At 35.3% G+C, this 27045-nt stretch overlaps 1 non-coding gene across 1 annotated transcript; it reads right to left on the minus strand.

Annotated features, from left to right (window-relative positions):
- Nucleotides 1-4152: 4152 nt before the first annotated feature.
- Nucleotides 4153-4291, minus strand: LOC134671720 (U4 spliceosomal RNA). The gene has a single exon (XR_010099263.1). It is a non-coding gene; the product is annotated as a U4 spliceosomal RNA (small nuclear RNA).
- Nucleotides 4292-27045: the final 22754 nt, after the last annotated feature.

Below are 27045 nucleotides of genomic sequence, written 5' to 3' on the forward strand. Positions count from 1 at the left end.
GGTACCAAAAACCACGGATTCTGTACGAACAATTTTAGTACAGGCATAAACAGTGTTCGTAAACAAACTTTCTTAGAAAATAATTGCCTTCTCATTACAAAATATTGTTCATAAATAAACAAAAATGTGTATTATGAATACGTGGCTTAGCAATAATTCAATTACTTGATATTTCTCATTGAATGAATAATTTATTTCAGAAAAGACAGTAAAAAGACAAATAAACTTTTGAACTAAATATATTTTAGAATAAAACTAAATTAAAACTAACAACCCTAAATATATCTAAAATAAAAACAAGGATTGTAGTTAATAATAACTGTATGACCTAATATGGAATATAGTTATTAATTATACAAAAGGTTAATGGTATATAAATAATCATACAAAAATAACTTAAATATATCTAAATGACCTAATAGGGGTGAAGGCCGGTAACTAAAGCTTCCAAAGGCAAATATTTAAGTGGTTTAATAACCAGAAACAAGACAAAAGAATATCTAACTATACATAAATTTTTAACATTATGGTTTGTCAAAACAGTGTCAAAATTTATCACAAAACAAAAAAACAAATCGGCAATAAAACGAACGGTAAAATGATTTACACTTTTTTTGTCATAAAAATCGGCTCGCCTATTCACGCATCCCTCAAAACACAGTGGATTAAGCCATAAATTTGTGAAAATTGCCATCGATAACCATCGCGAGTGTAGTATTTCAAAACATTTGAGGTTTTTTTTTTTTAATTTGGCGACCAGGTAAGAAAGACAAAGGTCAAGATGACAAATTTTGCGTTTAGTATAGGATGGCGTTTAAAATAAAATGAAACTTTTCAACAAACAGTAAGTAATAAAATATTTCTAGTTGATTTTAACCTACTCCTAAGTCCTAATAAAAGTATTGTTTTGAAACTTTGCATATGTGCAATGTTTGTTTTGTGCTATGTACTAATGTTTATAAGATGCGTTTAACGAATGAAGACCAACATTAAAAATGTGTTCCTTGTGACTTATGATTCGCACTATCAACACTAACAACGAAAAAACTTGCAGAATTTATACCTAACATTGTTTACAGAGACTTCGACCAGGTTCGATTTCCCGGTTATGTATGAGAGATAAAAAAAAATGAATGCCATTATTATTAAATCTAAAATCGAAGCCATGGTTCCTAAGAACAGATTTCGCTATCTCTCATAGTTTCTGATTTCTCCATACTGACCCATTTGGATTGATCACCCTATATATTACATATAATCATATACATAATAATAATATGGTAGGTACCAAGTACTTTTGGTAGAAATTTATACCGCACGGGTTCCACAAAACCTTAACAAATTATAATACACTTAAACCTTCCTCAAGAATCACTCTATTGATGAAAACCGCATGAAAATCAGTTCAATTCCTAGTTTTTGCGAACATACAAACATACGCTGCTGGTGACTTTGTTTTATAACTTTTATAAGGTGTAGTAATCTAGTGATACTTAATAAACAGTTTTGGTAGTAGGTATGTGTACTACCTTTACATCTCAGAATCCTAAAGTAAAGAGTTATGGCCCGATTCTAACTTTAAGATACGTCAAGTAATAGATCTGGAAACGATATGGATTAGATATGTCAGTGTCAAATGTGACGTTTCTTCAAACAAATAACTTTTGACACTGACATATCTAATCCATATCGTTTGCAGATCTATTAATTGACGTATCTTAAAGTTCGAATCCGGCAGTAAAAAGATAAAAGGAAACACACTTGGAATTCAGTTAGAACTGTAAAGTAAAATTCCATTTAGTGTCGGAATCCGGCCGGTGGCTACAGGGGGCGTTTTGTCGCTAAACAAATTGTGTGCTATGTTATGCGGGGCACGGACTAAGGCGACCTCCACCGGCGCAAGAAAGGGTGTAAGCGTGAATTTTTGCAATTTCAGTTTTTGTAATAAAAGAAAGTAGTGTCTTGAGTTTAGTGTAGATATAAAAATGCTAAAAATGTGTATTTATTTCATTTAGAATAAAAAAGAATTATTAAACAATAAAAAGCCTTAAAATAGAAAATACAAAGACTAAAAATTATTGGATGAATTATTAAATTTCGTTACCATATAAAAAACACTCCATTAAGAGTAGGTACATTTAAATTTCAATCCATGACTCAGGAACAACGTATTATATACACACAAATAAATGAACATACTCATTACAATTGAATATGTATTAATACTTATGTATCTATTTTCTGAGCAGGTCGTTTATAAGTAAATACATATAATATTACAAGAGAATATACCTCTTTATAATCTTAGGTAGGTAGATTAAAAAAAACCCTAACTCAAAAAATTCAAAAACGCAAAAACGTAAAATAGCGAGTTATATTGCTTTCCTCCAGGCGGTAGGGTTGGATGAAAAACGAGGCTCCAGAAATTAAGTCTCAGCGTGAAAAATGGTTTTCTTGGACACTGTTGATGCCGAGGGCGGGGGGCTATTACCGGCCGTTGTTTAAGGTTTAAACTTAAAGCTCATATGGATGGCATCAAGGGCTCGCTTACTGAAAAATGATATAAAATGTACTGGGGGCCGATTTTTGAATTTCGATCACTCGATTTCGTCACTCGAAAATCGGTGGAAAACGGCGAGATGCTAATTTTTGAAATACGTGCGATCGATATTTGAAATCTAGTGGTATTGACCACTCGATTTCAATTCTATTAGTAGAATTTAAACGCCTAGTAGTGGAGATATCATTTAACAAAATATACGAAATCGAGTGGTCGAATTTCAAAAATCGGTCCCCTGTACAGTCAGCATAAGGCTGGTCGATTTAAAAGTAAAATTTTGGGTTACGTACTAAAGTTAATATAAGACCACAAAAAGTATACTACTAAAATACATGATAGAGGATTATCTTTAAATATAGTAGTAGTAGTAAAACACTTTATTGTACAAAAAACAAAACAAAACAGGAAAAATAACATTCGAAAAAAAAATTTTTTTGATAGAGAAATTGGCATGATAGAACACTGCGTAATATCCATCATTACAAACAATGAGTAGCGTCCTGCAATTTATTAATCCCATCAAACCCATTAGTCTTTTATTCATATGGGTAATATACTAGTAATAACGTATATGTATAGTTCGTTTACCGGGGCGATAATACTGGCTAGTATTATGATTATTACACAGAGGCCGTCAATGGGGCGACAAATCGTTGATTATCATTTGCATTTCCATTGAAGCACGAGAGGGTAATGTCATTTTTATACTGCGATAAAACGCTGGAATTTAATAAATGTGCATTATTATATTCGTATTTTGCTTAAAGATAGGAATTTGCTGGCTAAATTAATTTTGTGTGCAGTTTTTTTAAAGGGTCGTATGGGACTTAGCTCTTTAGGTGCGACTTAGACTTCAAGTATGGACTCGCGCGCGAGAACGCAACTTATTAGGGATGTAACGATACATGAGTTTGCCGATACGATACCGATATTTGAAGTAAATAATCGGCGATACCTATACAGATACCGATATTAATGACACAGTAGTTAGTTAATAGATCAAACAAATAAGGAATTAAATGCATAATATATATAAAACATACTTGTGTAGGTACCTACCTATAATAGACACTCGATTTTGTGAAGTGTGATAAACTGTAAAACAAATAAAGAAAAATGTCAAATCAAAATCAAAGAAAACATTTATTTAGGTAACCATCAAGCAATCAAAGCAAAAGTAAATCCAACACTTAAGGTTATTTTTTTTTATGGTAACAAAGTTTATACAAATCATTAGCAGCTTCGTTCGTTTCGAGCGCTTTTTAAACTGTGATATCGGCTGAATTTAAATCGGCGATGCCGATTATATCGGTATCGTTACATCCCTACAACTTATGCTAGACCGCCAGGCCGTTTGGTTGATTGATCTCATCTTGTTACCATTCGCGCGTTCATCTCGGTCATACTTACCTACCTATAAATATTCTTGCGAGAGAGATGCACTGCGAGGCCTGCAAGTATTAAAATATTAATAATGGATTTTTAAAATCTGAATGTCATTTCCTGTTGATAAATTAAAAGCAATAATGAAAATATCAAACCCACAACAGCTGTTTCATAGTTGGGATAAATGCAATTTCAATCATTTTGAGGCCTTTACGGCCATTCAAAAATTGCCATAGCGGACGGTATTTCACGTCCACACGGCGGGGTATTGGTAAAGTTTTCAACTAGCAATAATCGCACCTCGGATTAACCTCATTGGTTACGATATTGCCTCTGCGCAAAGTTAGCAATTTCATCGAACTCCGGCCACCCGATGAAACTACGTCGGACAAACGATAGCGTGTTCTATCTCGACGCCAGCGCCATCTGTTGTCAGATAGCAGAACTATGCATTCGGAGCAGCTGATTCTGCGAAGAAAATTGCGACAGGTATTATAAATTTAAATACATTTAAAAAAGAGAAACGAATGCAAATTGCTTTTCCTTGGCTCTGATTGGCTCGATGTACGAATTTCACCGAATGAGAACGTCAAAATTCAAATTGTAACGCGATCACGCTCCGCGACCGTTACTGCACATTTCAAAAATAGAACACGCCGGCCATTTTAAGTGGATGGACGGTAGCTGCGCATGAGCGGCTTATTAATCAGTGTGTTTATTTTATCGCGCATATAAGTATGCGGGTGGACACGCATTCTTGAGAAAATGGTCATAAAACTTAAATATGCGACCTCGATGTGCCAGGGACTGCTAAGCCAAGGCTTGAATTGGAAGTGATGAAAATATACATAACCATGGTCATTGCCATATTTATGCCAGTGAGTTTAAATTAGGTTAATGATGCCTACGTCTTCTGTACAGCGCAGCGGTGCATTGTTCAGTCAGGACAATAAAAAATGTTTATAAAATTATTAACATCTCAAATTTGCTTCATAATAGTCATAATAAAATGTAAAAGTCACACCACCTCATAAAACTGTTACGAATAAAAATTCATAATAGCCGGCGGCAGATTTGCCCGCCAGAGTTTGTCAAAAGCCCTTGTTTAAGAGTTATCCTGACCCTCCAACTTAAGTCGATCCATTTTAACATCAATACAAAACCAATTCCTTGTAAAAATATACTTTTAAAAACGTATCATTTCGGCAACCACTGATATTCTTAAAGTTATTGTACCACATTTTATTTAAGACTCAAAATACAACTCACACAATCGTCAGATTTGATATTGCGAGAGTTATTATTTGAGTCGAGCAAGGGACAAATTCTTACACGGTGGTAACTGATCCAACAAAATTATAATGAAGGCAACCTTAGGTAGCTCTCCGAAGGTCTAATTTCGAATGTATAAATACATACGATAAGAGCTTGTCGAAGTTAATAGTTGGGGGCCAATTTATAGCGGTTCAGGATACACCATCATTTGTTACGTCAGATCGCGTTGATACGGCGTCAGAAGATCTGATGGCCCGAGATTTGTTTAATACAAACTATGAATATAATTTCAAGGGTTTTTATTTCTTCTGCATGCTTTTATGTTAACTGAAAATCATAGCAGAATATATGTACTTAGTTGGAACAGATTTAGGTAAGTGAAAAATATAGGCAAGCACCTAGACTAAGTAAAACAATGAACACCTACCAACAAAAAAATCTTTGATTTTAACATAGGTTCTTAATTTTCGCTATTACGTACCGAAGGTACTTTAAATGTAGTTAGATGTTCTAAATTTAATAACATCTTTTGATGGCGTATAAAACTATCTAAGTACTTACATAACCAAAACTATGGTTTTTGGGACTTAAAATATTTGGATAGGTAACTTACTACAAAATATAAAACTTACAATAGAAACTCCCTCAATTCATTAATATTAACCCCAGCCTCGCCAACCCCAACATAAATAATAAATATACATTAGAAAAAAACCACAGATATAAAATATTCATTCGAAAGATTCTTCAAACATTCACACCTCAGTCACTTAACACCATAGATATATTTTTCTTTTCTCTCGAATATAATTTACATATTTTCTTCTTAAATTTATTTGTCGCTGAAGATTATAAGTATGTAAATTGGACGATATGCCTCCTGAGGGAGCTGAGGTTTCGTGTTTCTATTTCTCTCTTTTGGAACATTTTTTGTTTATTCAAATACGCAATATGTTTTTGAACGTTTTTCTTAATTATAAGAACGACTGTGACTAGGTACATTGTTACAAAACGATACGTTTTGTACTCACCGTCAAAAAAACTGGCTCTTGTTCGTATAATATTTGCATTCTTTTCGTGTTTTGATACTTTTGATTACAAAATCGCCCCTGTGCTCTGACACATACAAGTCCTCAATGAGTAACAATAATAAGACCACTGCCATTTCCTAGCGTTATAACCGCTCCTCGCCAATCACTTCCTGTCTCAAATAGTCCAATTTGGTCCAAAGTCAGACCAAAAAGGCCATCATTTTTCCATCTAAAAAGGCTCCAACATTGCCCAACAGCCCAACAGGAAGCGGTAGTCGATTCGAGTCCTGACCGGAATATGTTATTTGATTGAAGTCTGTATGTCGTCATACATCACTGCCATAGTTGGCGAGGAATAGTAAATCTTACATAGAGATATAGATGAGATAGCTTTTGTTCAATGATCTTTGTTTAAAACAAAAGAAGCACGTGGAAATATGCGAGAAAAGATCGACACGGCGTGACCGTTAATTTGAGTGACTGTAGAAGAGACTGGACTTGTGAATTCAGTAAAGATACACAATAGGTACAGATGTAGTGTATAATTATTTTCCATCAGATTTTCACGGAAACGTATGAAAATGACTTGCTATTTCAGTCAGACTCGGTTCAAAAAGTACTAAGGTTGACTGAAGTAGCATGACAAATACGAAAATTTCCAAGAAAATACGATGGAATGCAATGATGTATATGTACTAAATGTTTAGTCAAGATAGTACTTACCGTCAAACAAGTCATCTTTGCCTCAAAACGATGGCATTGATGGTAGGTACCCAAAATTTGAAAACTGAGTATAAATTTTCCTCAATGACACAAGATCCTTCTGAATGGACCGTTAAGGTCACGAACCATCTTTGTCATGTCATGTCACTTAACTCACTGCCACTGTTTATAGCTGTGCCATAATATTTAAAAGGTAGCACACACACACACATCAATATTTAATTCACAAATGGTTATCCACCATCGGAGTACCTTCCTTCTACGCTCATCATCATCATTATTCTTAAGAGCCGGGCTCTTGTCGGTGGAGTAATCGCCATTCCGTTCTTCTCTCTGTCACTGTTTTGAGCTCCTTATACGTCACTACGTTAATTTTCTCTTTGGCCTGGTCAATGTATACATGTCTCGGTCTTCCTCTGCCTCTCTGTTTTTCTATTCTGCCTTCAATTAATATACACTTTATGTAAGTATCATGAGAGTTACGCTCAACTATTTAATTTTACTTACACTTACAATAATTTATTACACAGTATTAAGTTATTAACCAACAAATATTCCAAGACCGTTTAAAAACACACAAAACGCCAAAAAATCAAACATTCAAGACACATAAAAATCCCCATTACAAGTATTACAACCCCATCCTGCAGCAGCAAAAAGTTACAACTCTTAAGGGGCCCGGCTCACTTTAAAACGCCCCCACAGATAATAAAAACGCTTGTCTATGATTCGAGTGCCATAGACAATGAGTACCAGCCATAAAACAACAGCCAGTATAATTCGAACCAAGTCCCGCGAGTTTTCCAGGAGGCTTTTCTAGACCAGTGACATTTTTAGGGTTACAATTTTGTTGGTGGAAAGAAAGACAATACTGGCGAAAGCAAATGACGCGAGGAGAGCAATTTTAAATTGTCATTACAGGGGTAACGGCGTTTTTATATTTTGTAAGGAAGGTGCTTCGCTTAACATACATTTTGGGGGTGCATGTACAGCCGGATGGTTTTTAGAAATTATGTACCTACCTAAATTAACTTTACAATATTTATTAAAGCTCGTTAATCTTTTTGTTTACCATTTTTGTGTATCTCTGTAATACTAAGAAATAAATATTCCAGTATTCCAGGAGGCTTCTTCTCAGTCCTTTAAATTGTGTTATATTTTATGAGTGTAAATATAATGATATAAGTTTGGGCGGTGGCTGGGTTACCTACATGTTAACACAAAGACATCCATTTCCGCCAATAAGCGTCAATTAAAAAAACCGGGCAAGTGCGAGTCGGACTCGCGCACGAAGGGTTCCGTACCATAATGCAAAAAAAAAAACAAAAAAAAGCAAAAAGAAAACGGTCACCCATCCAAGTACTGACCCCTCCCGACGTTGCTTAACTTTGGTCAAAAATCACGTTTGTTGTATGGGAGCCCCATTTAAATCTTTATTTTATTCTGTTTTTAGTATTTGTTGTTATAGCGGCAACAGAAATACATCATCTGTGAAAATTTCAACTGTCTAGCTATCACGGTTCGTGAGATACAGCCTGGTGACAGACGGACGGACGGACGGACGGACGGACAGCGAAGTCTTAGTAATAGTAGGGTCCCGTTTTACCCTTTGGGTACGGAACCCTAAAAATATAGACTCGAAAACTTGATCACTAATACAAATTATGACTTCCGCTTCTTTTTTGCAACAATATGTTTGGACAGTCAATATCTATGTAAATGAGATAAAATTGTAAATTTTTGAAGCTATAATCTATAATCGGCCGCGTTGATGTAAAAATCATGAAAGTTGAAAAATAATTAATTAAATTAAATGAACATATAAAAAAATTGAATGACAAAAATGATACTTTAAATAAACATTTTCAACATCCTGTAACGACGTCGCGGAATATCCCGGCCAATAAAAAGCATAAAGCAAGCAATCCTTTTTCCGCGTTAGGGCGACTACGAGTACACATCCCTCGGGTCTCGCGAATTATTACACCTGATTACTCCGGGTGTTGCGCCTCAACATTGCTAGAGACAATGCGATTTTTTATTTAAAAACATAGGTGACAAATGAGCGCATACTACGACGCATCTGATACGCGGCCACTGCACATTAATATGTGAACTAACGAATATGTATACCATACAGAAACTTTAACCGCAGATCACACACTTTATCCTTGCCGACCTTGGAAAACCAGATAATCTCATTCTTGTAATAAGTAAAATTCTAAAAATAAATTTCAAAACGAAAACAGAATAGATTGTCTTAATACGGTCAACAAATACCTAACTATATAAATAGTTTTCTACAGTTGCTAGACCCTATCATTCACCTGTATCATCGTTTTGAAACTAAATACACGATTGACCAAAAAAGTTTGTATTGTGTGTACTTAAACTAAGAACGATATTGTGCATTTTTTTTACAACAGTATAGTGAACAGTAAAATAGGGCGCGAACAACGAACATATCCCGCGGGTGTTCGCAAATTACCTATCGTTATTTATGCCGATTGTTTGACACGCTGCAGTTGCATTGGAAAATATAATGGTATAAGAAAATCGATGTTGCATTTAATTTAATACCGGTTACTATTTTTGTATAAAACCGGTCAAGTGCGAGTCGGACTCGCGTTCCAAGGATTCCATGCATAAGTCCGACTCACGCTTGACTGCACATTTTTAATAGGTTTTCCTGTCATATATAGGTAAAGTACTATTTTGTGTACTTTTTTCAAAATTTTAGGCCCAGTAGTTTCAGAGATAAAGGGGGGGGGAGGGGAATGGTCGGACAGACAGACAGACGCACGAGTGATCCTATAAGGGTTCCATTTCTTCCTTTTGAGGTACGGAACCCTAAAAATTAAGTGTTAAAATTACTATTTTAAAGAAATCTAGTATGCGTTTTCCTTTAAAGACCAACCTAAATAAAAAATCTTCCCCCACGACCTGGCCCAAGAAAAATGTCTTCGTGTACCGGCAATTTTTCAAAATAAACACTTGATGCCACTATTAAGCGCTTAGCATATTTTTTCTCTCGTCCCGACAATTTAAACTAATGGTCTACAAACTTTACTGAACAAAAATGTTACAGATACGGTGAACGTTCAACGGCGTTTACGTCGTTCTTGTTTACAATCGGCTCCCCTCGGATGATAGGTCGGACTTATTAACTTGCGATTTGACAGGGTGCCTGTTAAATCCTTTTTATGGTCTTTTTTAAATGGAGTGCATATTTTTTAATATATTTAGTGTTTATTTTTTACGCATATGGAAAACTTTGTCTGTTGCGACTGTGACCTAAAGTACATAGATTCAGGAATTTAGAGAAATAATATTTCACTGAATTTATTATTTGACCATCAAGTACCTAATTGTCAAAAGAAATAATGTAAAGTTAGTCATGCAGAAAAACATAGTAGTCCCAAAAAAAGTAATTACATATGTATATTAAATATTTTTGATGTTAGTAATCTGAGTATGTATGTACCTACGACTAACATAAAACATATCCACTGTATGTATGTTTGTATACTTGTTTGAAAAACGCTTAAACAAATAAGTAGCACAGTGTTTCGCCCGTCTAATTCTGAGACGTCAAAGGGATGCGGTGTGCGGTACAAGGAGCCAATTTGCATATAAATTGTGTCTTGTCGAACTTCGTCTGGAATACCTAGTTAGACTTTGATGGAGTCGTATACTGTACGTATCACCACCCTGGTGGAACTTCTTGGAACAACTTGGAATTTGTATCGTGACTCCAAGAAAATACCTAACGCAGATATGAAATAAACAAGATTTAAGGTATAAATCTAAATCTGTAACGTACCCATAGGTACATATCCAGGCAGCTCTGGTCTGGTTTACTATAGCCAGCAACTAAATGGATATAAATAAATATCACAGTCTGCTGAAAATTACGATACGAGTATGTGCCATGAATAGGGTTGCCAACTTTTTTTTAGTGAAATATAGTAATTTGAAAAATTACATATAAAATATATAGTACACTGAAAGAAAATATAGTACAGTCAAGGAGATGGTTTAAAATAAATGAAAAGTATGCCAAATATCGCGCGTGTCAGTAGGCGTGTGTAAAATCATGGGTTGGACTAAAGCAAAGGGGTTGCAGCACTTAGAAAAAATCATGCGAGTAATGTTATTAGCACATCAATCACATCATCCATCGAAATTTTACTTTTCCCAACTTTCGGGTCAAATATCTTGGCCATTTTCGATTTTAGAGAAAAGTTTTTCCTACATAACATGCTTATTTTAACGTTTTGATTGAATTTTTTCTACGATTCCTATACATTTTGCACTTTTGGTCAAAATTTTTCTGTCTTTTTTTGCACCCCCTTTGCTTTAGGCCGACCCATTGTTCCTATTATAATCCTTATTACTTTGATCATTATCAGATTATCATTTTAGTCATCCATTTCACGAGTATTTTGAAATATTATTTCAATTTATTTCGTTGATGCAAAGTTACAAACTTCTGAAACTTCACATCACAAGATGAAAAAACCGTTGACAGTTGGCTGAGTGCTGTATATGAGGACGTGACAGTGACACTGATAGTGTCACTTTTGACATAACACTCTTGACAGTAACATTGACATGTAGGTTCACGTTAAAGCATGCAACACTCGCGCTTGTTCAGTTTAAGAACTTTGAGTTATGTTGTTATTTCATATTTATGAAAAAAAAGCACAGCGTAAGGACCCATCGAAATATAGTATTTATGCGTACTATATAGTATCCTAAAAATATATAGTACGCAAGGCCGAAATATAGTACAATACTATATTATATAGTACGGTTGGCAACCCTAGCCATGAATGAAGCTACTTATAAGTAAGACTGGAACTGAGCCGCTATTCGACTACAATGTCATACAATTATAAAAATATGTTTGTACTAATACTATTTCGGTCTGTAATTATTATTATAATATATTACGCCATCACCGTTCCGCATGCGGACCTATATAATGAGAATTAATGGAGTTTTTTTAAGAATCTCGGAAGTAATCTCCAAATCTTGCACTTTAATAAGACACCCCACGAGTCACGGTCGCCCGATTATCTGACTTAACCCTGTCGATATCTGCTCCGCCCTCAATGAAGAGGGTGCATTACAATTACAAGTCGAGATCACTATTCCATATGGCATAAATAATATGGTATCAATACGATACTTCTAATTTATTTTGAGATTGCTAAAAAAATAGGCACTCTCTTTCTCTCTCTTCTTCTCTCCTCTTACACACTCGTATATAAAAAAAAGCTTTTCTCTTACGGTTCTTTCTAAAGTATTAATGCATTTTAAAGTTTCATGCGTTAAGTATCATCAAAATACAACTTAGATTATTAGTAATATTTATAATGATAATAATCGCCGTAAATTTGTGCTAAACCTGACACAAAACTTTTTCCATTTTGTTAAAAAATATCTGAATGATACAATAAATTTCAATTCTTAAAATCTACTTACTTTTTTTTTATTTGCACACCCCAATAAACTCGGGTAGAACAAAACGCCAACAATAATAAAAACTATAAAAATGATTACACGGTCAATATAAGAAGGCAGTCAAATAAACTCTTGGCGTAGCTACAAATTAGTTTAATTGTGACGGTCACGCGCTGGTTGAGACTAACGGACCACGAACTTCTTTCTCTGGAAGGGTTAACAATGGCGGGGTGGCTTTTAAAGTAAATAGCGAAGAATTAGTACGGGCCACTTAAACGTCCCTTACCACAGTACCTACTGCTAATACTGCCAACCAAATGAAATACAAAATTTATTTGATTATTGTACTGTGGACATTATGGCCTTATTTTATTGATTAACACCTAGTAGCAATACGTCGAATTAAAGATCTTACCTAGGTACCATAAGATGCAATGTTTTATTTTTTATTAATTTTCCTGCACGAAATTTATATAGGTAACCGTACATTTAGAAACACTTAACAAATATATTTTTATGTGATATCGTTAATGAACAAACATAAAGATTATAGTTATGCACTTTCGAAATTGAAAAGAAAATATAAACTTGGGAAGTAATTTTAATCAAGAAGATAATTAAAAATGTTTACTATACCAGTTTTCTTGGGGATAATATCTGAAACAAGTTATTTATGAATTAATAATCACCATAAAATATAATATACAATCTAGGAAGTAAATGAAACATAAACAAATTAATAAACACCAAACGTTTTTCATGCGGTCATTTCTTCGTCTCAAGTTTTGCAGTCAAGGTAGCTAACGCCATCTGTTCGGAAGTAGCCAAACTATCACACACTACGCTTGGGCTTGGCGTTAGTACTGCTTGTCAACACCCGATGGCGCTAGTAACAAACTATTCAAACTAACTTATAAAATAGAGGGTTGTAATTTTATTGTAAATATAAAGAAAGGCTATTTTAAGGAAATAAATTGCCAAACAATGAAATTACGCTTAGGCAGAGGTATAATTGAATGGCAAAACAGTGGCCAATTTTAGCATATTTTTCGGTCAATAGCTATAATGGAAATAATTTAGTTTGCAACTTTTATTGAAACTTAAATCTTTTAACTGTCACATTTTTCACGTAAAATGCTTAAAAAAGGCAACAATTTAGTATGGTTTATTTTGGTTCAATTTTATTTCATTTCTACTATTTTATGTCGCACTAGGTATATGTACTTACTTCAAGAATAGGTACTTAAAAAAACTCTCTCTAAATAGGTTGAAGGAACACTAAGCGCCACTTGCACCATCCCACTAACACGGGGTTAATTGGTTAAACCGTGTCATTGTACAGGTAACCGCGGTAACTCGAGCTTTATCCGGTTAACCCCGGGTTACTGAATGGTGCAAGGGACCCTAAGTTTTTCTTTTCTTCAAACCGCGTTGGTATAAAACGGCATTAAATGATGTCTTTATGAGGTGACCCGATCACATAATGCCATAAAGCGTGTACACCGGAATATATCGGGCGCGGAGTAAGACATCGTGCATTCGACCGTATTTCCATACAGACGAACATACCGCGCATTCCGACTTGCGAGCGTCGCCTTTTATGAGATTAACAAAGAGGAACCGTCCTTTTTATATTGAATGGTGACATTTTAGGATTTTTATTTTATCGTGTGTGTTTATGTGTGTTTAGTTTTGTTACGTTATACCTATTTGTTTTTTAATAAAAGTGAATACAACACAAAACTACGTCAGGTGCTGAATCAAATACAACGTGATCTGTCGTCACTAAATAACTTTAGCTCAAACTGTCTGATGGTGCTTGAAACATATTTTTATTGGATACAAATTCTTTGGTTGCAATTTATTTGGGATATAACAATAGTAACTGATGTCGTAATAGTTAGGTTAGTATCTAACTTAGAGGATATAACCAACGGAGACGCCATGTCTATAATTTTCGGTACAAAATAGTCTGCCGTTTTTTGCGGGGAGGGACACATCAAATGTATACGTAACGTCAACATAGCCATGTCAGATAAACGTCAGTCCATACATGTGTTTGACATGTGGTTGACCATTGGCCGCCTTTTTTCGACAGAGGGGAACGCCTGTTATTGACCACTCCGTTTGGTTATATTCTCTAAGGTATCTAATCTACTTATTTCACAAGTCGAAAGATTTACAAACGCCACTTAAGAGCACCATCGCTATTCGCAAAGATGTGATTTATATTCGACAATAATGCGACGCACTGGCTAACGTCTATTAATATTTTCAACCCCAGTACAAGCAAATTTCACCCCTATGTATATTTGTTAGGGTTAATTTTTCATTGACAAGTCCCGTTTAAATGAAGTACGGGGAAAACTGGAATTAACTATTAAGACTACTATTCGTAAAACTGACATAAAAGTACTTAGAACAAGGTTTTGAATATCTGTAAGCGCCACGTGCACCATCCCACTATCCCGGGGTTATTAACTGGATAACCCCGGGATAGTGGGTATCCCAGGGTTATCCAGTTAAACCGTTAACCCAGTGTCAAATTGTATTGGTAACCATGGTAACTGCAGGCTTAACCGGTTAACCCCGGATTAGTGAATGGGAGCGACGAATGCTGAACCTGCATGTAGGTACTGAAAATTGGCTTAGGCACTAGTTTTAACAAAAATGAAATGCCGCTACCGTCTGTTCTTCTAATGGTAACATTCCATTTCTAACCGCAGCTGCACTACCGGTACTGAACGCGTCGCTGGTATTGTCAATTTCCATAGTAAAATTGACAGTAGTGCAGCTGTCGATGGAAATGGAATGTTACCGTAACCCAGGTTATTAGGTTTACACCTTGTTAGGTTTTTATCGGTTAATACCTAGCGATGTTTTTCTTCACTGAAAATTTACTTACATCTAAAATTTAAACCACGTAGAATCAAACAAACTCATTTGTTATCCATCGTAAAACGTTTTCACAGTAAAGGTGACAGTCCATTTCCAACGACAGCTGCACTACTGTTCATTTTACTATGGAAATTGACAATGTGCCGCTGCGGTTAGAAATGGAATGTTACCATAAGTGTTATAATAATATGTATTACTTTTTAAATCAATGTAATGCAAATCTTTAAACGAGCAATTCTTGTAGGTATACTTAGGGGATCTCGGAAACGACTCTAACGATTTCGATGAAATTTGCTATATGGGGGTTTTTGAGGGCGAAAAATAGATCTAGCTATCTTATCTCTGGGAAAACGCGCATTTTTGGGTTTTTATATGTTTTCCGAGCAAAGCTCGGTCTCCCATGTAGTAAATGTGAAAAAGATATACAGATGTCAGGAATCGAATTAAGTTGTTCGATAGTACTTAACCTACTATTATCAGAAAATCACGGGAATTATTAGTTTACGCACATAGTATTACAAAGTATAGCACGGCCCCATGTGGTCATAGTTCAGGCGGGGCGTGGGAACAGACACAAGTATAATAAGCATGCGCCGGCGCCGTAATTCACGCCCGACGCACCGCGCCATCATACGTTTATCGCCATAGATCCGCTCTGTTACTCTGTAAACTCCTTCCCAGTACCGTCTTTACCATAAGCGTACACGGGGCCTGTGCCCAGGGCCCCCATCGTCAGGGGGCCCCAAAGGACAGACAGTAGCAGTATATTTGATTACCCAGAGTAGAAAAATGGTAGTTTAATTAGCTTCCTTTACTTTCCAAAAGGGCCCCAAAATTTTGTTGCGAAAAATCTAATATACCTAGCGAAAAATGTTATTCCTTGAAAAACGTTTCGTTTGTCATGGTGGTAAGTTTTCAGAAATAAAATTAAAGAGCATAACTCTACCAGGTATCATCATATTTCATGCCAAGCCGAGAGGCATATTCAGATAGTGGATGAAGAAATGTCACTGTAGACAGTTGACAGATCATATCCGTAACATAACGAGATATTACTATCTGAAAAGGCCAATGACTAAGTAAATTTAATATGCGCGGTAGGAGCGGGAAAGTTTTAAGTAGGTAGAGTAAGATTTCCTTTCGGCCATATTAATACGAGTAGGTATGATGATTGCAGTTTAAGTCAGAGAAATTTTCTGCCAGAATCAAACAAATAATCTAACGTACAAACCTATCTGAACGGCAACTAAATGCATTAACAATTAATTCCGTAAGAGTGCTGAAATTTATTTAAATAAAGTTATGTTCAGTTTATTATAACATAATAGGTATTTAAAAATCTAATTTCAATATTTTGATATAATATTATAACTAATTCATTCCTAATCGGCGGCATGACAAAGTAAACTATTTCGGCTTATCAAAGTAAACATCCTCAGACGAGCTCCCGATATTATGCAAATTGCTAAAATCACATTATTATTCATACTGTTTTTGCAAAGGGCACGCCACTGAGCCCTAATCTTGCACCCAGCTATTTACAAAATTATACAATAACTTATTTACAAAATTCTATTTAAAATAAACCCTACTTACCAGCTATAAGGTCGTGAATCTAAGTCAATTTCATATTCGAAGTAAAAGTTTACCGTGGTATTTCAGTAATGCGCGCTATCCGCTCATAGATGGCGCTGGAGGCGATGCAAATTTTCGATAATGTAATTTCCTTATGAAAAACTGGGGTTCCGCGTAGATTTGATTGGAAAAACATCTGTAAGTTATTATTCTGTAATAAGATTGAGGTGTCTAATGTTTGTTTGATACGGGTTTTGCTTATTTTGAATTATTGGGGAAGGAAATTAATTTTGGCACGCGAGTGATTTTATTTTCGATGATACTTTCAGAAAGAGGATTTAAGTAAGTATGTTTTAATTATTTTGTGACAACGTAAGTATAATATAGCTATACATTTAAGGTAAGAAACTCGGAGATGTCACAGGAGCTTCCAAGCTCAACGTATCAGCTTAACAATCCACCGAGGAAATGCTGCCAACATCTCCGGTATTATGCCGCAGGATGCATTTTTATATTTAAATCATGGTGTTATTTATATTATGTATTTGTTGAAATGAATGAAGCCAGTTTAATACCCATTTAAGGAAAAAAATAGGTAATTTATGTCTTACCTACATATCTGTATTGCTATTACCTACCACCTACCTACTATTAATAATAGGTAGAAGTTTTGTACTGCAGCGGTTATATAATTAATTATCGATCTTCTATATGAATTTGAAATTCACGCCTTTTTCTACTGACAAGTTGGCTTGCCAAAGTAAGTCAGTTAGTAAACTTATTCATGAATGTTACTCTGACGATTCCAATAAAATGGCTTGTCATTTTATTACTCACGGACACACGAGTTGCACCCTACACCAGACATAGGTGAATACTGACGTCAATAAAACTGACCAAGCTGCTGAATAAATGATTGTAATTCTTAAACTACCCGGCAGTAAGACGCACGTGGCGAGCACTAGTTGTAGCGGGGTTAAAAAATGTTTGATACTTGACTAAAACAAATTAGTGATGGGCGGCGTAGACAAAGAAATCAGCAGCAAATAGATATAATTTTGTAGTGATTATTACGCCTTTAAATCATTTATTTACATACAATATATATACAGTGGTACAACTAAACGAAATTAATAACTAGCTTAAATCTTAAATAGGCCCCTGAGGCATTGTACCAAGGATGCTGGCGGCATTTCCCCGCTGTATCACAATACTGATACGTTGGGCGAAGTTGCCGCCAGCTCTTAGTTTTGAGTACCTTCTTTATGGTAAGGTAAATTGATTGATATTGATGATGAATTTTTTTTTGTCGATAAACTGAGCCGGAAAGCGGACCCTCGCGCTAGGCCGGGAAAACGCTAGGTTGAAGAAGAAGAAGAAGAAAGTATGTTTAACCCGTGCTTCACGAAGCGCGATGTATATTAACTTTTATTTTATTAGGTAAATTTTTCGGTTTTATTAAACTTTTAGGATTCAAAGTCGTACCTCCTTTTCCTATACCTATCTTATTTTTTAACAATAAGACTTCCTACACATATAACTATCAGAAAAGCGATTGTCTCGCACCTTTCTACCTACTCGTATCCTCGTTGCATTTGACCGTCTATAATTATTCCCGGCAATCCCTTATTTCCTGGCAACTGTAATACTAAAATTCAATCCAGTGCTAACTACAGAGTACAATGAATTCTGTCAATCGACCAAATATCACAATGACACGAAAATTGCATGCAAGTTCTTGAACCAAGAAAGAAGGACTTAATATACAAATTCTATTCTCAATACTATAATTTTCATATTATCTCTTCAGTAACAATGCACAGTCAGCAAACTAGATAGACGAGGGAGAAGTACGTACTTAAGTTTTTTACCAACATGAAAAGTACCAAGACGCCTTGGTCCCTCTAGCCGAAATATAGAGCTGTCCGTAATGACCGAACACTTTGCATAATTCGGCGATCGGCTGACCCCCGGCCGAATCGGCCTCGATATCTATATAAATGCTAACTCGAGCGGATCCGATGGGATATTAGTAACATTTGTTGAATATTGTTTAACGTAAACAATAAGGGTTTGTCCAATATGCTTTCATTTTTTAAAGGACTATTTATCCAGCTAACTCAAAAGGTCAACAATCAACTTAACACATTTCATTTTGTAATATAAATAAATAATGTAATATGCCAGATTATTGGTACTAGACTCGTAAGTCGAGTAACTTGAGACACTTGAGTAAGTAAATAATTGTAAAAATACGTTTATCGTGGGCATTCTCACCAAAGCCTCGAGCAAGCAAACAAACCAGGTAAAGCCTATTTTTTTATTCCGTAGACTAAAATGACATTTCCTAGTATGAACATTAAATGTCATTTCATAGTATGAAATGTCATTTTAGTCTACGGAATAAAAAAAACAGGCTTTTAATCGGTCAAAAACCAACAACAAAGTCCGAACTATGGACCATTAGTACCTACACTCTCCGAAGGTAATCGTCTTAAAGAAAAGTTTCATGTTTTCTGGGTGGGATCTAAATAAGCCGGTTTTCATGTGATTTCTTAATTCCAATGTAATTTTAGTAAAGTTTACAGGTAATGAATTATTGTTAAGTGATACAGAAGAATAATTAAAAAATCCAAGATTAGAAGTTATGGTTTTCCCACAATTTAATTTTATTCAATACAACAAATTTTACACTTACAGTTTTAGAATCTTTCGTAGTAAGTGGTAAGTTTTTAGTTTTTCTTGCGTTTTACTTGTTCGCGTTGACATTATTTGGTAATTAACTGGAATAAGACGTCGTCGAACCAAAGACGAGTTTATCTCGACGATTATTAACATTAAAATTATTCATTAGAATGCTTACGCGGGAATTGGTAAAAACCATCCATGGACTTAGGGTTGCCAACTGCTTTGTGCGTGGTATAAATCGCATTAAAATAGTTTTTTTACTTATTGGACAGTCGGTTGAAAACTAAAACCTACTAAGACAAGCACCAACTTAAAATACCTTAAAGCTAATTATCTAATTTAGTAGGTATGTCTCATTAGGGTCGTAAATATTGTTCTGACAAGTCGAAAAGGAAATGTGACATATTTTCTTGTGAGTTTTGAACGAACTATTATCTATTAAATTAAAATTACTAATTTTATATACTCCAAAAGTATCTATTTCTTCTTTATTTTATTGGGCTAGATAAAAACCTCAGTGAAAGAACTTAACGGTGACGACATTCAATATTATTATTGCGTCCGAAGTACCATTAGTGTATTGTGTGTGCGTGTCGGTACCGACGACACCCACCTAATTAAACTTGCATAGATCGGTCAGCGTGGAGAGCATGCTGCAAAGTACACACGAATATAAAGTTACGAGTGGGATCCATATATATTCCACAGACGATTTTTCCCTTTATTATTTTGACCCACAGAATAGTTACTCCAACCTGCTGCCTGTCGCTCCTCGGTACAAGTGTCAACCCTAACGCAATGACGCCCAGCAGGGAGCTGTCAGTCAAACGTCAGTGCCATACATTAAACTGGCCTGTTCTTGCGCATCGGGCTTATTAGCAAGCGCAGCTCTCCCCTATTCAGAAACCGGTTAGCCGCACTGTCATCTCACCCCTAGCATAACTTTACCCCAACATTCATAATAAGTATGAGTAACCTGAGTCTTGAGTTTTACTGGACTGAAGACTGCAGCTGTGGATCGTTTTGCGAATATCATTGTGCAATTCGTGGTGGGGTTTTTCTATCTTTACCTGTTTGGGGGATATTTTCTTAGGTTTATTTTAGTGCTGGGTAGTTAATAAATCATAGAGTTGCTAGGTGGATCATAGCCGTGCCACCTAAAGGACTTAATTTGAATCGAGCTTAAAATAAAGAATCTCCTATTTTTTATTTTATACATTGATAATTTGCAGAAACAACATTACATCATAAGTTATAAGTAAAAAAGATGAAAGTTTACCTAAAACATAGTTCCCTTATGATTTAAGTTAAGTTACTAACTATCAAATCATCCTATAATACGATCCAAAAATTTATTGTCTCCTTTAATAGAATGTGCATGGTTGTTATATAAAAGCCGTCGATTAAGCACCATGCATTTACGTGCAATTTAAGGCATGAAGCAGGTTTACCGGGTAAAAACAAAAGAGATCAACCCCCATATAATAAATATATACCCCACTATCCCTTTTATTGTAGCCGATTTCCACAATTTAAACACACGTAAAAAGCCGAAGAAAATTTACGAAACTTGACCTTTATGATAATACAAAACAATAAAATCCAATAGCCTAGTAGCGAAACCCACTAAGTGCCGTTTTCCGACTTTGGAGGGCACGTTTATCGGTTGAGGCCATTTTATGAGACATAACTGACTATCTGATGCATTTTTAGTTGGTTCGATCTTAGGTTAAGACAACGGTTAGGGGCTGGTGCGAGTGAAGAGGTGTTGGTTCATTGTGTTCAAGTTCGTATTCTCTTAACACACAATCGTGAAATTAGATCCGTATCGAATTGGAAAGCGAGTCAAATTTTATAAATGCAAACAAATTATTATTGAAAGAAATAAAGAAAATACATTTATTTATGACAAACACAGATGACAAATATACAATGTATAACATTTAGAGCAAAATGCCATAAAAGGATTACAACTCAGAATGTAAGTAGCTGGCAAAGCCAGCGCTGTTCTTTCGTTTGCACCCAGAAATTGATACACAAAACTTGGCGAAATCCCTTTAATCGTTACATAAATTATCAGTGATTTTGATATAGCTACTACGGGCAAGAACCATGAAAGTTTGAAAACTTGTATACCTTTAACAGTCCCAAATAAAATTGGGTTCCTCTTCCTACCTTCGCTAAATGTGTACCTATCGATTTGAAACTTTTTTTTTATAAAAAAAAATCATTTTTTTCAATAATTGTAATATAGGAGCTATCAGCATTAAGACGATCATCTTGTCACTTGCACCACCTTATAAAAAGCAATCGGGATTAAATTTAGAGCTCGATTAGGACGATGCCCACAAGGGCCGGGACACTTTCAATTCCTCCGGTTTACGGAACTACCATCGGAACTTAGCCAAAGGAAAGGAATTAAGTTGAAACCCCTTTGTGACTGACATATACATCAGAAGTGTTAATTCGGCTTTTGTTTTCGTCGTGGAACTTATGCAATAAGGAATTATCTTTTTCGCGAAATAATCCGTTTCAATAAATAGTTTTATTACATAATAACTATCGCAAGTTAATCAAAACCTACATTAGTCCGATGAAACTTAATATTGTAATTAGTTGGGACCACGCACCTGTAACATTCACATAGGTAAGTAACAATTTAAAAACTACGATTTACGTGAAGTTAAAAAGCAGTGTTACCTACTCCAAATATCATTATTTTTTAAAACGTCAGAAGTCACAATACATATTCATATACATATATGACCTAATTTTATCGCCACCTATTTGCTAAATTATGAAAACCGAGAGGCAGATGCGAAATTGCTCCAATTTCCGAAAAGTGATGTAATAAAATAAGCGGTGCGGTCGGATCAAACCCGCCAAGTCAAAAAGCCCATAAATTATGCACTCGCGCAAAATATCGGCATTATAACAAGTTACTCAGTTCTGATGCAGGGGTTGCTTACTGTCGGTATTTCGATTGAAGCAACTTTGCCTCACTCATCCTTTGACTCTGGATTGAAAACTTGGTTTTATTTCCTGTTAAGCTGTTTTATTATTTTATTATATCTATAAGTATAGCGGTCGCAATCAAATGACGCTTCTAGTTATGCATAAGCACACAAAACAACCGTAAGTGACATTTGAAACCTTATTAATTTATTTGCTGTATTTAAAGATTTTCCATTGTTATTGGTCACTACCAAGTTTTGAATGGGGGGCTGAAGTATCACAGAAGATAGTGACGTCATAACATTAAAAGCGTGGCGGCCGCATCAAACCCGCGTAAGTCAAAGAGCCCATAAATTACGCACTTGCGCGGGCGCAGGAAAAAAGCGCAGCGCAGAATATTGGCATTTATAAGTTACTCTACTATACTCGGTGGTCTTCGGCGTATATATCTAGAGCTTGATTTCTTGCTCGTAAGACATCACTTTGAGTGATGAAGACTATTTTTTGTAGCTTTGTGTTTATTATCATATGCTGCAAAATGCTCAGACATAATATCAGCCATGTATGCCGCTGTTAAAGTAAAATTAAAATGTAAGTTTTTTTATTACTAGCGACCCGCCCTGGCTTCGCACGCATTACACAAAACCTTAACAAATTATACATCTAAATTATACTCTATTGATGGGTGGAAACCGTATGAAAATCCGTTTAGTTTTCGAGTTTATCGCGAACATACATACATACATACATACATACATACATACAAACAGACAGACGCGGCGGGGGAGTTTGTTTTGCAATGTAGTGATTATAACGAATAAAAGTAATTTGAAAGCTATAGTTATACCTAGGGTAAGATGTACCTAACAAATAAACTTTTTTTTACAATAACCCATCACCCATGGCTTTAACGATACATTTAACGACAGGTAGCTTCAAATGGATCTAGAGTACTTAAGTAAATTGTCTTTACATCGACTTTGTTTATATCTAATAAAAAATAATTAAGATGAAAATGCTCCACCAACCATGTAGAGGTGATACTTACTTAAAACTATTTTGTGATATTTGCCAGATTCTAAAACTACTTTAATATAATTATATACAAACAGTAAAAACATACCCTCCTAGGTTATTTCAAAAATATTCGTGGTATTACAAGAAACAGCAATACAAGTAAACCCGGTTATCGGAGTAGTTCGCCAATAAATCGAGATGCATAGCGGCGGCGGGTCGTAAAAGTGACCCCGGCCCATTCCAGGGGTCAGGCCGCACTCAAGGATATTCCTATTCAATAATTTATACAATTGATAAATAATAAATGGAGAATGACCGCGGGCGGATCTGTTTTATTTTTATATTCTTTGAGCCTTGCAATATTGAGTTCCATTGCAGCCGAGGAATGGTCGAATTATGCGGAAAAAGTTAATTTTGTTTTCAGATGAGAAATTGCTGGAATTTATTTATTTACTTATTTCAAAATTTTGAAAAGTATAAATGATTCATTTTTTAGCATTAGAAAGAACTTGTAAGAAGGTAAGCGGTAAGCGATCTTGACATGTCTTTTAATTGAAAAACGCTTTTTAAAAATCAGTAACTATTACTTATGAAAGCAGAAGAATATAAATGATCGAATTAGATTCATAATTGTTACATATTTGCCGTGACTTATTTTTAAAACGTGTTTTTCAATTAAAAGACACATCAAGATTGTTTACCTTATTTCTTATGCTAAAAAAACAAACTATAATAAGCCTTAACGGCCTAAGCGCATTGTATTTTTGTATTTGTCTTCCGTAAATAAACTTTCAACTGATAAATTAACTTCCTTTGGACAAATGAACATTCACTCTGGCCAAATAGGAAGCACTCTTAAAAGGACTACCTGAATACTTAAACGAATAAACAACACATTAACTTCTCAAAACTAATGAGCACTCGACGCAAAAATCGACTCAAACGTTACTCGAATCGATTCAATAATCGATCAATTAAGCCGCCTCATCCCGATTCGAGAATTCGAAAATGAAATAAATGAACACCTAACGCCTCAGCCCTGCCAGTTTTTCGCACGGAATCGCGCGAACAATCGGCCCTTGTATAATAATATCGGATAATACAACTTTTTGTCCGATTCGTTTTCTATATGATTGCACATTTTACTAAACAACGCGTCGACACTGACTTCCAATGGCATTCCTTTTCTCGGCTCCGCTTTTTAATTTCGTCTCGTGCATTGCATTCTCTATTTAATGTCAAATCAGACAAAACGCATTTTCCTTTACGGTTCTACTGATCGTCCTGATGGATCTCTGTCGGGTTTCAATCATGCTGATTAGGACGTTCGTGCCTGTTTGTTAAGAGCGATTATTGCTTGCCAGGTGTAATATTAGCGAATAGGTTGTAAGGTCATAAATGAAATACTCAAAAAGGCGTTCTATCTCATATAAGGCGGAATCAGTTCTTCATAATGGCGATGCAGCATTGTTACGGATGCCTCGCGTAGCGCGAACGGTGTTATCGGAAAATACCTTTTAGGAAAAAGGCACTTTTAGATTTCCATTACGTTTTGTTGTACACTTGATCTGATCATTGTTGGCGTCTTTTTCATGGCGTGAGGTATTTCTTTTATCTAGATGATAATATGTGCGACTTAGTACGCATTATGAGTTTCTGGGCTGGGCGATATATCTGAGCTTGTTTGATGTTCGAAACGGGATTGCTTTGAATTTCAAGTCTATTTTATTTGGGCTTATGTGATTACTTTAAAGTTAGGTTTTAGATACAGAGTGTTTAGTATTATAGAAACGAGAATAATTGTATGAACCGAACACTTTTTAATCGATATCTGTCTGTCACAGTTGGATTTTTAGTGGCGCTCAAATATTGTTACTCACTCATATTTAATTATTTATCCCTTTGTTTCATTTTATACCGTGCACTATATGAGGTTATTATGAACTCAAAAATTATAATCATGGTTTCTTTTCTAATATAAAAAAAAACCGGACAAGTACGAGTCGAACTCGCCCACCGAGGGTTCCGTACTTTTTAGTATTTGTTGTTACAGCGGCAACAGAAATACATCATCTGTGAAAATTTCAACTGTCTAGCTATCACGGTTCATGAGATACAGCCTGGTGACAGACAGACGGACAGACGGAAAGGCTGACAGTGGAGTCTTAGTAATAGGGTCCCGTTTTTACCCAAAAAATACAAAACTTGGCGGACTACTCAAGAAGGCATTACCCTTTTAAAAGTTGTGAGTTAAGGCGGCGACTGTGAGTCCCCAGTGAGCCGTGAGCCTCACTTCGCTCCTTCGCGGCTCGTCTTTACGGCCTGCTTAACGACACTCTCGCCCGTTTTAATGACAGTTAATGACATCAGGTGGCTCTCGCTTGACACAGACTTAGGCCCAGTTGCACCAAACACATTTAACAGACTGATTAACGTCAAACAGCAGTGAAGTATTAATTTTCCATACAATAAAATTTAGCTAACGCTTTAGCGGTTTGGTGCAACCGGCCCTTAGAGAGGACATGTTTGTTAACAGAGTTTTGTAAGATGTTAGATTATATAGTTTTGATTGGGAAACCACAAGAAAATAAGTCCTGGTTATGACTTGAGTAATAAAGTTAGGCGATGCGTTCATAATTTTTATACCTATGTCAATCTTTATTCTCTCTCTGTGGTCGCTCCCTCATGACTGAGGATCGTGGTCATCGGTGGATGTGGTCAATTTTTATTAATTGACCGATAACCTAATTGCCGCCTAAAAATATCACTTCAAAATAATATGTAAATTATACAAACTATAAGATTAGATGCGTGAAAGTAAGAAAATTTACTCAATTCTTTTCTAGAATGATTATTTTAGTAATAACACGGTATAGATAAAAAATATTAAATAACATGAAAAAAAATAGGTAGTTTTTATATTATTAATTGGACAAGATTTTAAATCATAAATACATTAAATGTTGAATAATATTTCATTGTTTATAAAAAAATATAAACTTGGCTGTATTTTCCCGTGTCCGGAGAGTCTATTAGCCAAAGACGCTGAGCGGGGCAGCTCGTAAAAGCAAATTGTGTTCGCCGACTAGGTACCCTCCGAGGACGGCGTTAATTATTGTAATACTGCTCCATTACTAGTCTTATTACTAATGGGAAAACCGACTACTACCTACTATGTAGAAACATTGACCCTTTGTTCAAGAATCTATTCACTATACCAAAGAGAATAGATAGTAGGTATAGCCTCTAGCGGCCCACCATACAAGGAAAATTGGCAATCGAATTTGAATCAACGGTATTAGAAAATAGAGTTGAATTTGTTTTGTTTTGAAATCGAACGAAACGAATTAAAAGAAACTATTCAATTTCATTAATATTTAAATTTCATTGGAGGTAAATTGTATTAGTATTAGGACATTGAACCCCAAGAGGTAGAATAGAGGGGTCCTGTCATAGTAAATTTTGTAG

This window comes from Cydia fagiglandana, chromosome 1 (assembly GCF_963556715.1).
Source record: "Cydia fagiglandana chromosome 1, ilCydFagi1.1, whole genome shotgun sequence".
NCBI classification, from domain to species: domain Eukaryota; kingdom Metazoa; phylum Arthropoda; class Insecta; order Lepidoptera; family Tortricidae; genus Cydia; species Cydia fagiglandana.